The sequence below is a fragment of the Bufo gargarizans genome, chromosome 3 (genome assembly GCF_014858855.1).
Source record: "Bufo gargarizans isolate SCDJY-AF-19 chromosome 3, ASM1485885v1, whole genome shotgun sequence".
Classification (NCBI taxonomy): Eukaryota; Metazoa; Chordata; class Amphibia; order Anura; family Bufonidae; genus Bufo; species Bufo gargarizans.
Window position 1 is genome coordinate 82,727,034 of NC_058082.1, and position 12,561 is coordinate 82,739,594.

Consider the following 12,561-nt stretch of genomic DNA (forward strand, 5'->3'; position numbering starts at 1 on the left):
AAGGGGGAGGGGGTCTGACTCCCACTCCCCTGCCGATCAACTGAAGAGAACGCAGCGCACTAGTGAGCACAGCATTTTCTTCACTGTTTACCCGCTCGCTGTCGACATTGCAGTGGTGGAGCAAATAATTATTGGGAGGGAGTGTAACTACAACTGCTCGGTCCCATTGAAGTGAATGGGATGGCAGAGCTCCACCTCTGCTATGTAGATGGCGGGCAGATAAACAGTGTAGAGAAGGCAGCCCTGTCTGGAGAGCCGCATTCTCTTCGGGGGTATAGGAGTCGGCCCCCCGCCGATCTGATATTGGTGACCTGTCCTGGGGATAGGTCATCAATATGAGAAAACCGTACAACCCCCTTTAAAACAGCAGAAGTAGCTGAACTGGCACATAATCATACAGTATATTGAAACTGAATTTGTAGAACCAAAACTGGTTGTAGATCCCAAAGTGACATTCGGTCATAGAGTGATGTGGCCAAATACCTGGATCTGGTTTTATTTACTGAAACTCATGGACAGAAGAAGTCTTGTCTACAGCCAGGGCTGGTTAGTAAATACTTGCATTCCCAATTTCCCTGCTGTCAATGGACAGGATGCCATGCATGTGCACCAGGGACAGACTGGCCATATACACTACAGGGAAATTTCCCGTGGGCCGATGCCCAAGGAGCCACCCGAGCCCTCCTAATGGTCGCCAGCTGGATACATAATGATCTGATGCTCTCAGTAGTAATTAATGCTAGGAGAATCAGGTACTTATGCAGATGCCCTCCTGAATTCAGCTGTATCGCTGTCCTCAGGATTGTGATACAGTTGCATACTGCAGCAGGGGTGGCAGTATTGTGTGCTGCACTGTGGGATTTGGCTCTGCTGGGGTGGTACTTTGTGCTGCACTACAGCATTGTTGGAACCATCTACTTGTGTTGTCCTCACCTACTTATGTTGCCCCACCTTCTGTCACTTAGGACTCCCCTACATCGTGGGGCCTCTTTTAGGTTTTTTTCTGGGCCACTTTAAATTCCCAGTCCGCCCCTGGTTGGCAGGGACAGGAGTTGGCACTTTATAGTTGTAGCACTGTATGAAAAAATTCAATGGGCTTTAGGCCTGATGCACACGACCGTATGTGTTTTGTGGTGTGCAAATCGCGGATCCACAAAACATGGATACTGGCTGAGCGCAAGCCCCCATTTATTTATTTTTAATTCCCATAGAAATGCCCTATCCTTTTCCGCAATACGTACAAGAACAGGAGATTTTCTATCTTTTTTGTGGGGCTGCTGTACGGACATACGACGTGGACGCATCTTTTGTGGCCCTATTGGAGTGAATGGGTCCGCATCTGACCCACACAAGATGTGAATACGGTTGTGTGCACGGGGCCCTATGATCAGTCTTTGTTTCAAAGGCGGCCCGTTTGAGTAAAGTAAGAAAACTTGAAGTGTTCTAGTGCCTGATCTATTGTAAAGCAGACACTTATGTAATTTGCAGTTTCCATTTACCTAATAAAAAGCAGGCTTCGCTTACATTATGTTACAGATCTGTGTGCCGCAGATATTGCAGGGTAACGGTCAGCCCCGTGGGATGTGTTTGCACCTCAGTATTAAAAAGATGCATTTTTCACGTCCCCTCCCCCACCAGTAATTTCATGGTCATGCATGGCGGCCCATACATCCATGGGGAAATCAATTTCATTATAAATCTAGACTTCAAACTATTTTTTTTCCCTGGTGACGGCAACAATGTTTTCACTGCAGGAATGAATTCAGCCTTGAATGCATATTCCTTTACATCTGTCCATTATTTCCAGACAAACCATCCTCTTTACCCGGTATGTACAGAAAGAGCAGTTCGCAGAGGTGAAATGTACGGTGATATTCTTTAAATGTCCGCTTTCATACGAGTTTATTGAAATCCATCAGTATTCTGGCTCTGGAAAACGCATGGATTCCGGATGATATGCCATCCGTAATGCTTCAGTATTTCATCCGGATTTAGGCCTCCTGCACACGACCGTGTCCGCTTTGCATTCAGCAAAACACGGATAACTGGTCAAGTGCGTTCCGCATTTTGCAGCACTCAGTAGAGCACTCCTATCCTTGTCCGTGATACGAACAAGAATAGGACGTTTTTTTTGGCGAGGTACGGATACAGACAGCATATATTGAGGTGAGTGGGTCCGCATCTGACGCACAAAAAATGCAGCTCGGATGCACTCCATGGACTATAATGTGCAAATTTGGAAGAAATACGCGCAAAACCAGGACGTGCTGCAGATTTGCAATACCGGCGTCAATTATGCTCCCATGTGAATAGCTCTATTCATTAACATCAGCAGCGGATTCAGGGACATAAAATCCGGGCCGTATACAGATTGCAAATACGCTCGTGTAATAGCGGCAATGTCTTATAATGTTTGTCACTGCGATATGTGTTGGTGCTATATAAAAAAAAAATCATCACATTATCAATATTATTATTATTATTAATTTATTATTAGTTAAAATATGGATTATTATTTATTACTATCTTCTATTACTGACTGCAAAGGCATAGACGCAGCCCAACTCCACAGAAGTGGGCACGCTGATCCCTAACCTGTCACTTGCTTTTTACCAGGCTACAGCAACTGCATGAGCAATCTCGCACACCCCTTCGCAATGCCTATTGGTCCAGTGCGGCTGCCAGTCAAGGACACGACTGGCTTTCTATACTGGAATGGGGTGGGTTTTTAGGTTTCCTGGGTAACCATAGTCTGGGTTGAGCTGCAGCGGAGCCTTGGCAGGAGTGTGTCAGCAGCAGCAATAGGAGGAGGAGGAGAAGGGGGGGCTCTGACCGTCACCTCTCCCACTCAGGCATATTAGGCGATCAGGACTGTCCTGTGTTGCTAACACATATATGTGCTAAGCCCCGGCTTGTTGCCTAGGAGGATATCACAGGCAGGGGTGAGTTAACTTCTTTATTTCTAAGGGGAGACTAGAGGGGTAAAAGGAGGGGGGGGGGGGGTCTATAGCTCATTGATGCATGAGGTGCGGGGGTGTGTATTATGATGTCTGACATTGGGCAGGGCTGCCCACTTACTGTCAAATAGACCCAACACTCCTAGAGCTTCCCCTTTGTTTTGCCCATACCTATAAATCGTGCACAATGCCCGACGTCCATTCGTCGGTATTCACTTTTTACCCAGCGAACTTTCACTGGGTGACAAGTGGAAAGGATATTCTGTAATCAGGTGCCTTGGTGCAATGGGAAAGTTGAGCATTGCAATGGGAATGAGCTAGCCCAGCGTAAAGCCGGGAAATTGGGAATCGGAACAAAACCTGCAACATATGCAAAATGCATAATTTATTTATTTTTTTCCTTGAGATGCGTGCGCCGTATGTGCCAAGTAACCAGCACATGATGGCCGTAACCAGACGGGGATTTACGGTTGATGGAACGTTAGGAACCCCTGGAATTATTCATGTAGTGGCAGAGATGCCCGTGCCTCCTGCCAGAATCAGTCATGCCTAATTGAATTCTTTTGTTGTGGTCTCCCAGCCAGCGTCTCCCCCCCCCCCCCCCCATTGATGCACTAGGTACCTGCAACTCACGGTTAGCATCACCGACTAATTGGCTTTGCTCTATACTCTATAAACGACATGATTAAGCAAGTGATAATTACTCCGACGCGCTGATCAGCGTGGAGAGGACTCGGTTGGATCACCTCGAGCCCACAGTCCGTTGCACCGCTGAAGGGGTTAAATTCGCGTCCCATGTGTGAAAATGACGGGAAGGATCCACTTTCGCCCCTGGGTATATTTGCCAGTAAGATGAGATGTGGCAGCTGTTGATCTTTGGGTGCTGGTACGTTACTTGCAGCTTTGATTACAGAGGTGTAGACCCTGCTGCAGATCTGGAGGAAGCCTGCTGCCAAAAACATATCCGACTTATGGAAACATTTACCTTGGCTGACTCCAGAGGAAAACTTTCAGTGCTGCAGTGCCTCCTCGCTATGGGCTGAAGGCAACGTCCTAATGAGACCTGTTACGTATACTTACACTAAAGAATATCTATTCAAGGGACGTCCAGTTTCTACTAGCCATATACCATAAAATAAAAAGTTATCACACTTACTAATGCCACGTGTTATTACATTTTTACTGCCTTGAGTGATCTGTAACATGAACTGCGGGACTGCACGGCGGCAGCAGTCAAGTGACTTCTGCATCCATAGTGTCATTGCTTGCCAATACTTACAGAAGCTGTCACCATTCTTGGGATGTCTTGCTTCAATAAATAATTGTACTCTCCATAAAATACTAATTTTGGGACATGTTTTGTGTCGCTCCTCTGTTATTCCCCCCCAGAAAGGAATGAATAGATTAGCAGAAGGGTGTGTGTCCCTACATGCTCCGACATTGTCCAAAGAGTGCGGGTAGTGTTAGGCCTCATTCACATTTCCGTGTCCGTTTGGCATCCTTGAAAAAAAATAAGGCCCCTTTCACACGAGCGTGTTTTCCGCGCGGGTGCAATGTGTGACGTGAACGCATTGCACCCGCACTGAATCCGGACCCATTCAGTTCAATGGGTCTGTGTACAGGAGCGTTGTTTTTCACGCATCGCAGCATGTTCTATATTCTGCATTTTTCACGCAGCCCTGGCCCCATAGAAGAGAATGGGGCTGCATCCAGAAGCAAGTGCGATGCGTTTTTCACTGATGGTTGCTAAGAGATGTTGTTTGTAAACCTTCAGTTTTTTATCAAGCACGTGAAAAACGCATCAAAACGCATTGCACCCGCGCGGAAAAAACTGAACGCAATCGCAGACAAAACTGACTGAACTTGCTTGTAAAATGGTGCGAGTTTCACTGAACGCATCCGGAGCCAATCCGTCACATTCGTGTGAAAGAGGCCTTAGGCTGAGTTCACACGGGCGAGATTTCCGCGCGGGTGCAATGCAGTAGGTGAACGCATTGCACCTGCACTGAATCCTGACCCATTCATTTCAATGGGGCTGTGCACATGAGCATTTTTTTTCATGCATCACTTCTGCAATGCTTTAAAATCGCAGCATGTTCTATATTCTGCGTTTTTAACGCAGCCCTGGCTCCATAGAAGTGAATGGGGCTGCGTTAATAACGCATTGCATCTGCAAGCAAGTGCGGATGCAATGCGTTTTTCACTGATGGTTGCTAGGAGATGTTGTTTGTAAACATTCAGTTTTTTATCACGCGTGTGAAAAATGCATCAAAACGCATTGCATCCGCGCGGAAAAAACTGAACAACTAAACGCAATTGCAGCCAAAACTGACTGAACTTGCTTGCAAAATGGTGCGAGTTTAACTGAACGCACCCTGAACGCATCCGGACCAAATCTGTCACGCTCGTGTGAACTCAGCCTTAGGCCTCGTTCACACTTCAGTGTTTAGTCAGTGATTTCCAGCAGTGATTTGTGAGCCAAAACCAGGTGCAACTCTAAACACAGAACAGGAGCAGATCTTTCCCTTCTACCTCATGTCTGTGGAGGCTCCACTTCTGGTTTTGGCTCACAAATCACTGATGGAAATCACTGACCAAACACTGAAGTGTGAACGAGGCCTTAGTGGTCAGTGAAAAATGGACCAAACACGTCCCTCATAGACTTTAATGGGCCAAAGTAGTGCATGTCTCCTTGATTATTTCACTTACCCACAGTCAGTAAAAAAAAAAAAATACTGATGTGTGAACAAACACATCAAAATCAATGAGTACGCGTGCTGTCCTTGGAAAATGCGGGCAGCACACGTCAGTGAAAAATCCATATGTGAACTAGGCCTTAGATTTTGATGAGGGGGAAGGGGATTGACAAGTTGTAAATTTTTTAAATAATTTTTGGGAGTAGACAAAGTTTTAGGCTTCAGGCACACAACCTTGCCCTTGCTGCAAACCACAAATTGCAGTCTGCAATGCCCGGGCCGTCTGCGGATGTAAACCCATTCCCTTGAATGGGGTCTGCGATTCGCATCTGATGGTCCCCACCACAAAAAAGTTGTGCATGCTCCATAGTGCTTCTGTTGGCTTCCAATCTGTGCCTCCGTTACGCACTGCACCGTATCTCCTGGATTGTGGACCCATTCAAGTGAATGGTATGCACACGGCCCGTGCCCATATAATGCGGACCCGCTGTTTGTGGGCCGCAATACAGGCACGGCCATGTGCACTAGGCCTTAAGAAACGATGATCCAGAACTGTGATTCCTTGGGGGATACAAGTTCAGAAAAACTGACAGGCCATCTTTAAAGGGGTTGTCCATGTTAGAGTTCCCAGACATCTGACTCTGAGGCTTCTTCGAGCAGGGTATCACCATCTTCAGACACGCAGCAGAGCAGAATACAAACAGACAGCACGATGTGCGCAAAGGTAGTGTGCAGGAGAGTTGGCCCCTTTCTTTTTTATTTCTACAAGGGGCTTTTTATACCTTTTTGACACAAAGGACTGTTGATTTGAATTTGCGATATTTTGCGAATATTTGGGTGAATATTCGTCGAATATTCGTGATCTCGTCAATATTTTCTTGATTGTGAAAATCGGCAATCGGGAAAATTCGCGATACGAAAATTCGCGATCAACCGTACTCCTAAAGTCAAAGATATTGCAGCCTTCTCATTGGCCCACAAGCAAGAAGCAGTGAGGGATCATGGGTACTGATGAAAAAAATCTAGAATATTGGCGATTACAAAGATCTAGCACTATATTCTAGATATTGTCATGACGGATGCTCCCTGCAGACAGTCCAACCAGAAGTATGTCAATACAGTTAATACAATTGAGGCATTAATATCTTATGACCACAGTGACAGGGTGCACCATAAAGCCTCTATAGGTGACTGATTGTACTCTGCAAGCATCTCCCAGTACAGTCTTCAGCTACAGAGCGTCCCATAAAGCATCTACTTGTGACAGTTCTCATGACCTGAGACAATACAGAGGGCAGGTTATTAACGCTGGAAAGGGCAATACATTAGGAACTCACATTGGATAATAGAATTGTCGAAATTTACGACTCTTATCTCTATAGACTGAGGTGGTTGGTGCATGACATTCTCCCGAGGCCTCGGATTTTCAATGGACTAACTTAGTACAAAACCTTAGTAAGAAGGGCTGTGCAGAGACGACATGGCTTAATCTAGCTATTGCGGACAGTTTTCTCCTACGATCCAACATGGCTGGAGCTATCTAGTCAGACCTGGTTCCATTACAGTCTGAATTAATTAAGATAATCTCTCCAAAGAGCCTTAGGCCTCATGCTCACCACCATATGTGTTTTGCAGATCCGCAAAACACGAATTCTGGCCGTGCGCATGCCGCTATTTTTTTTAAAACTCCTGTAGAAATGTCCTATTCTTGTCCGCAAAACGGACAAGGATAGGACATATTCTATCCTTTTGTGGGCCCGTGGAACAGACAAATGGATGCGGATAGCATTCATTGAAATGAATGGTTCTGCATGCGATCCACAAAAACGCGGATCAAATGCGAACTGAAAATACAGTCGTGTGCTTGGGACCTAAATGTGATAAAATAATGAAAGAGCATATAGTCACCACTTAATCTCCAGAAAGGGACCCTCACACGGCACGACATTCCCTCCATACTCTTCTGTGGGACTTACGTTAATAGCCGAGTGAGTGCGCTCAGGTATTTTCAGGACCCCCCAGACATCACAGCGCAAGCATGGCCTCCTGTCCATTCACTTCTACTGGAGTGCTTGGCCGAGTCAGCACTCGCCTATTAAAAGAGCTCCTATAGAAGTGAATGGAGGGTGGCCGCGCTTGCGCATTGCACTCTCCTTCATTTTAAGAGGTTCCATTGTGGAGATAGGAGCGGGTCCCAGAGGTGCAACCCACACCTATCTGACATTGGTGGTATATCCTAGCACTATGCCACGAATGTCTGAGATGAGACAACCCCTTTAAGTGGTGCCTGTGTTCTTTCATTATATTATCACATTTAGGGACTTTGGGAGATTTTGAGACAATTTGGACAACCCCTTTAACTGGTCCTTCTGTATGTATGTGCAAACGGGGCATCATGTGTGCAGCCGCCATGAGACACATCTATTGTACCCTACAAATGTATGCCCATATGACACACTATGCCAGTAAATGCATTTTTTCTTTGTGATCACATTACCTGTAGTTGTGTACAAATAATATTGGATTATTTTATTTTATTTTTTACTAGCCCTTCTCTTTGATTTTGTAATATTATACACTTTCTATGCAGCATATGCTGTTTCCATGAACATGGGGGGGGGGGGGGGGGGTCACTTAATAAAGCCTTGCACTGGCTTCGCAGCAGATATATAACGGCGCCGGCCTCTATATTACTTTGGCCACTTCTAAATGTAAGACAACTTCCTTGCTGTCTTAGGCTACTTTCACACCTGCGTTCAGGTGTCCGCTCGTGAGCTCCGTTTGAAGGGGCTCACGAGCGGCCCTTAACGCAGCCATCTGGCCCTAATGCATTCTCAGTGGAGGCGGATCCACTGAGAATGCATCCGCCTGCCAGCGTTCAGCCTCCGCTCCGCTCAGTAAGCGGACACCTGAACGCTGCAAGCAGCGTTCGGGTGTCCGCCTGGCCGTGCGGATCCGTCCAGACTTATAATGGAAGTCAATGGGGACGGATCCGCTTGAAGATGACACCATATGGCTCGATTTTCAAGCGGATCCGTCCCCCATTGACTTTCAATGTAAAGTCTGAACGGATCCGCTCAGGCTACTTTCACACTTAGAAATTTTTCTAAGTTATAATGCAGACGGATCCGTTCTGAACGGATGCAAACGTCTGCATTATAGGAGCGGATCCGTCTGATGAAACATCAGACGGACCCGCTCCGAACGCTAGTGTGAAAGTAGCATTACATCTTCGCCTCTTCCCAGCCTAACCCACACCCAGTTTTTCTTAGATCTGGCGTGAGCGTGGAGAAGTCGAAGATTTCAGCGCAAAGGTACTTTGCGCCACAATCTGTGCAAATTAGGCGTATTTCTGTTTAATAAATGACCCCCACAGTGCATACCAGGTTAGTGAATACAGCATAGCCACTAAGCTGGGGTAGGATTCCTTGTCCTATGTCTTGCTTGTCTTAGCTCGCTGAAACTTTACTGAGCGGAAAAATAGGGCTATTTGCATTTAAATAAATTGTGTTGCATGTGACTCCAAATACCGCACCCCACAGTTGTTGGGAAAAAAGGATTTGGAGTTGAGAAAAGTAGAGATTCATGTTATCTGTTAGGCCTCTTTCACACGTCAGTGAATCACGGACAGCACATGCACCCATTGATTTTAACGTGTTCATTCAAACACCAGTGATTCAGTGGAAAAACCATGGAGACATGCACAATTTTGGTCCGTGATGCAGACCCAACATGCCCATTGAAGTCTATGGATCCGTGAAAACCAGTGACACAACACAAAGGACATCCATGATTTCTCAGTGGTTTTCACGGCCCATAAAAACAAACGCGCACACCAAACACTTATGTTTCATGGACATCTTCATGGATGAACCACTGACCACCTTGTCTCGGATGTCGTCAAAGACATGTGTGAAAAGGGCCTTATTTTGGGGAATTTATGAACAATGCTCAAGTAAGGCTAGTTTCACACTAGCGTTAACCATCTCTGGCAGGGCGCAGCCTGCCGCAGATGTCTGGGTTGATGCTACCTGACACCTGCCGGCCCCATTCACTATAACGGGGACCGGTGGAGATCTGGCCAGAACCCGACAAACATGCAGAGAATCAGCCATATGAAAACTGCTGCCGCATCTAAAAGTGCTAGGAAATCAGATTCTCATCAGCTGTTTTGCAATGGGGGATGGAAGTAGTATGTATGGCAGCCTGTATTCTGTGAATAGACTGCTATGAAGCGCTGACTGTTATGGCAGTGATGGAGAACCTTTTAGAGGCAGAGCGCCCAAACTGCAACCCAAAACCCACTTATTTATTGCAAAGTGCCAACACGGCAATTTACCCTGAATACCAATATAGTATATCTTCCACGTACTTTATCATTTAGCTGTAATAGCCTGCCTGCATACAATGCGCTGCCTGTGCTGTTCATAGTGCGCCCTGCGCTGATGAGTGGATAAGGATAAATCTAAAGGTCTCCTGCACACAAACGTTTTTTTTTCCGTTTACGGGCAGTTTTTTGCGTTCCGTAAACAGTCTGTATACGGAACCATTCATTTCAATGGTTCCACAAAAAAAACTGAATGTACTCTGTATGCATTCCGTTTCCGTATTTCAGTTTTTCCGTTCCGTTGAAAGATAGAACATGTCCTATTATTGCCCGCAAATCACGTTCCGTGGCTCCATTCAAATCAATGGGTCCGCAAAAAAAACTGAACACATACGGAATGTACTCCGTATGTCTTCCGTATCCGTTCCGTTTTTTGCGGAACCATCTATTCAAAATGTTATGCCCAGCCCAATTTATTCTATGTAATTACTGTATACTGTATATGCCGTACGGAAAAACGGAACAATGGATCTGTAAAAAACTGACTGCAAAACACTGAAAAAGCCATACAGTCGTGTGCAGGAGGCCTAAGGCATATTAGTACACCGTAGACTTTTTCCAGGGTGCGGGTGTCCCCAGAGAGGGCTCTGAGTGCCGCTTCTGGCACCACTGCCCTATATGAACTGCATTCAGAGCTTCTGTAAACTGTGCCTTTATTCTGCATATGTTGGAATCATTTTGGAGTCATTATTTGTAAAGGGGGGAAGGAATCGGGCTTGTAAATGGGTGAATCCTAATGCCAACTTTAAACATATATCTGATAGTTCAGAAAATGCTTCTACCACAGAACTGAAAAGAAGTAGAAGATGGAGCGATATATACTATTATGGCATATGGACATCATAGATGGGGGGCTCCTACCTTGGGGCACAACCTTGTGTTCCATGGATGCCCACGTGTAGATGCTGCAGAGGAGATTTGTGCCTGCAGCCTAAAGGTTCATGTACACAAACGTATTTTTTGTCTGTGTCTTTACCGTTTTTTTTGCGGACCGTATGCGGAACCATTCATTTCAATGGGGCCTCAAAAAAATTAAAAATTAAAAAACTGAAATGAATCCGTGTACATTCCGTATTCGTATGTCCGCAAAAAAATAGAACACGTCCTATTTTTGTCCGTTTTGCGGACAAGGACAGGCATTGTTGCAATGGATCCGCAAATAAACGGATGTCACACGGATGTCAGCCGTTTGTTTTGCGGACCACAAAATACATACGGTCGTGTGCTTGAGCCGATAACTATGGTGCCAAGGAAAGGGCGGTCCAAAAATGTTGTGACAGTGCTTCATATAAAACTAAATTGCATCACAATTAGGGCTTGTTCACACGAACGTGGGCTGCCTGTTGCCGTATTGCGGACCGCATTCAGTGGATCCGCAATACCCGGGCACCGTTCCGTGGCCATTCCGCATCACGGATGTGGACCCATTCATTTCTATGGGTCCGCAAATCCAGAGATGCCGAACGGAAGAACAGAACGGAACACTAAGGAAGCACTACGGAGTGCTTTTTGGGATTCCGTTCTGTGCTTCCACACCGCAAAAAGATAGAACTTGCTCTATCTTTTTGCCGAACGGAAGGATCGCGGACCCATTCAAGTGAATGGGTCTGCGATCTCCATGCGCCTGCCCCACGTACGGTGCCCGTGCATTGCGGACCGCAATTTGCGGTCCACAGCACGGGCTTCACACATTCGTGTGAACGAGCCCTTACACAGAAGCAGGAGGAGGGCGTGCTGGTTTTGTTGGAAGCAGTGACCTCTTTGTTCACGTGAGTATTTGACGTAACAGAGAGATCTAGATAAAAGATGTATACCACGTTACTGATGGGTATTTTCTGTATGACTGATGACGGTTTTGTATACATCTGTTATCTGCATCTCCTTGTTACCCCTGCACAATTGTATTCAGCAACGGTCCTGAGGGTGCGGACCCGAAATGTTATGTTCGGATATGCAATGCAGTAAATATTGAAGCAAATTACATATTGTAATTGGAGCACCTGTGTACAGCTTATGCCGTCGACCACTGAGGCCAGTGATTGGTGGCAGTGTTCACGTGCAGTACAGTCACGGCTGTGGACAGAGCAGAGGTCCTCTACTAGATAAAGATTATTTATTTTTCCGGATGCTTTGATTTTAATTGTTCACTAATAAAAGTTAAAGTTTTACAAGGACAGTCCTAGTGTCAGGGACATTATCATACCAATTTTTAACTCGTGAGCTCATGAAATACCAAGAAAGGGCTAAAGGAATTTAGATGAAGGGATATGTTTTCATAAATGTATGTATTTACTTATTTGACCATTTATTAGTTATGTGTTCAAGCAGACCAGTATGAGCTGTGGACATCTAGTCGCCTGTCGCGTGCCATAACATGGGTGACATATTAATGCAAGCCTAGACCTTAGTCGGGTCTTGAAGCCAGCAACAAAAAAGTTTGAGAGTCCACAAAAGTGCACTGTATACAACCTGGTTTAACAATGATTAACACCAAAAAATATAACAAATCATCAAAACACAT

General features: G+C 45.7%; 1 protein-coding gene across 1 annotated transcript in view; it reads left to right on the plus strand.

Annotated features, from left to right (window-relative positions):
- The first annotated feature begins 2,802 nt into the window (after positions 1-2,802).
- Positions 2,803-12,561, plus strand: part of LNX2 (ligand of numb-protein X 2) — a 145,092-nt gene continuing 135,333 nt past the window's right edge. Inside the window, exon 1 of the mRNA XM_044286119.1 lies at positions 2,803-2,942. The gene's annotated coding sequence lies outside the window, so the exon portion shown is untranslated. The remainder of the gene's footprint in view (positions 2,943-12,561) is intronic.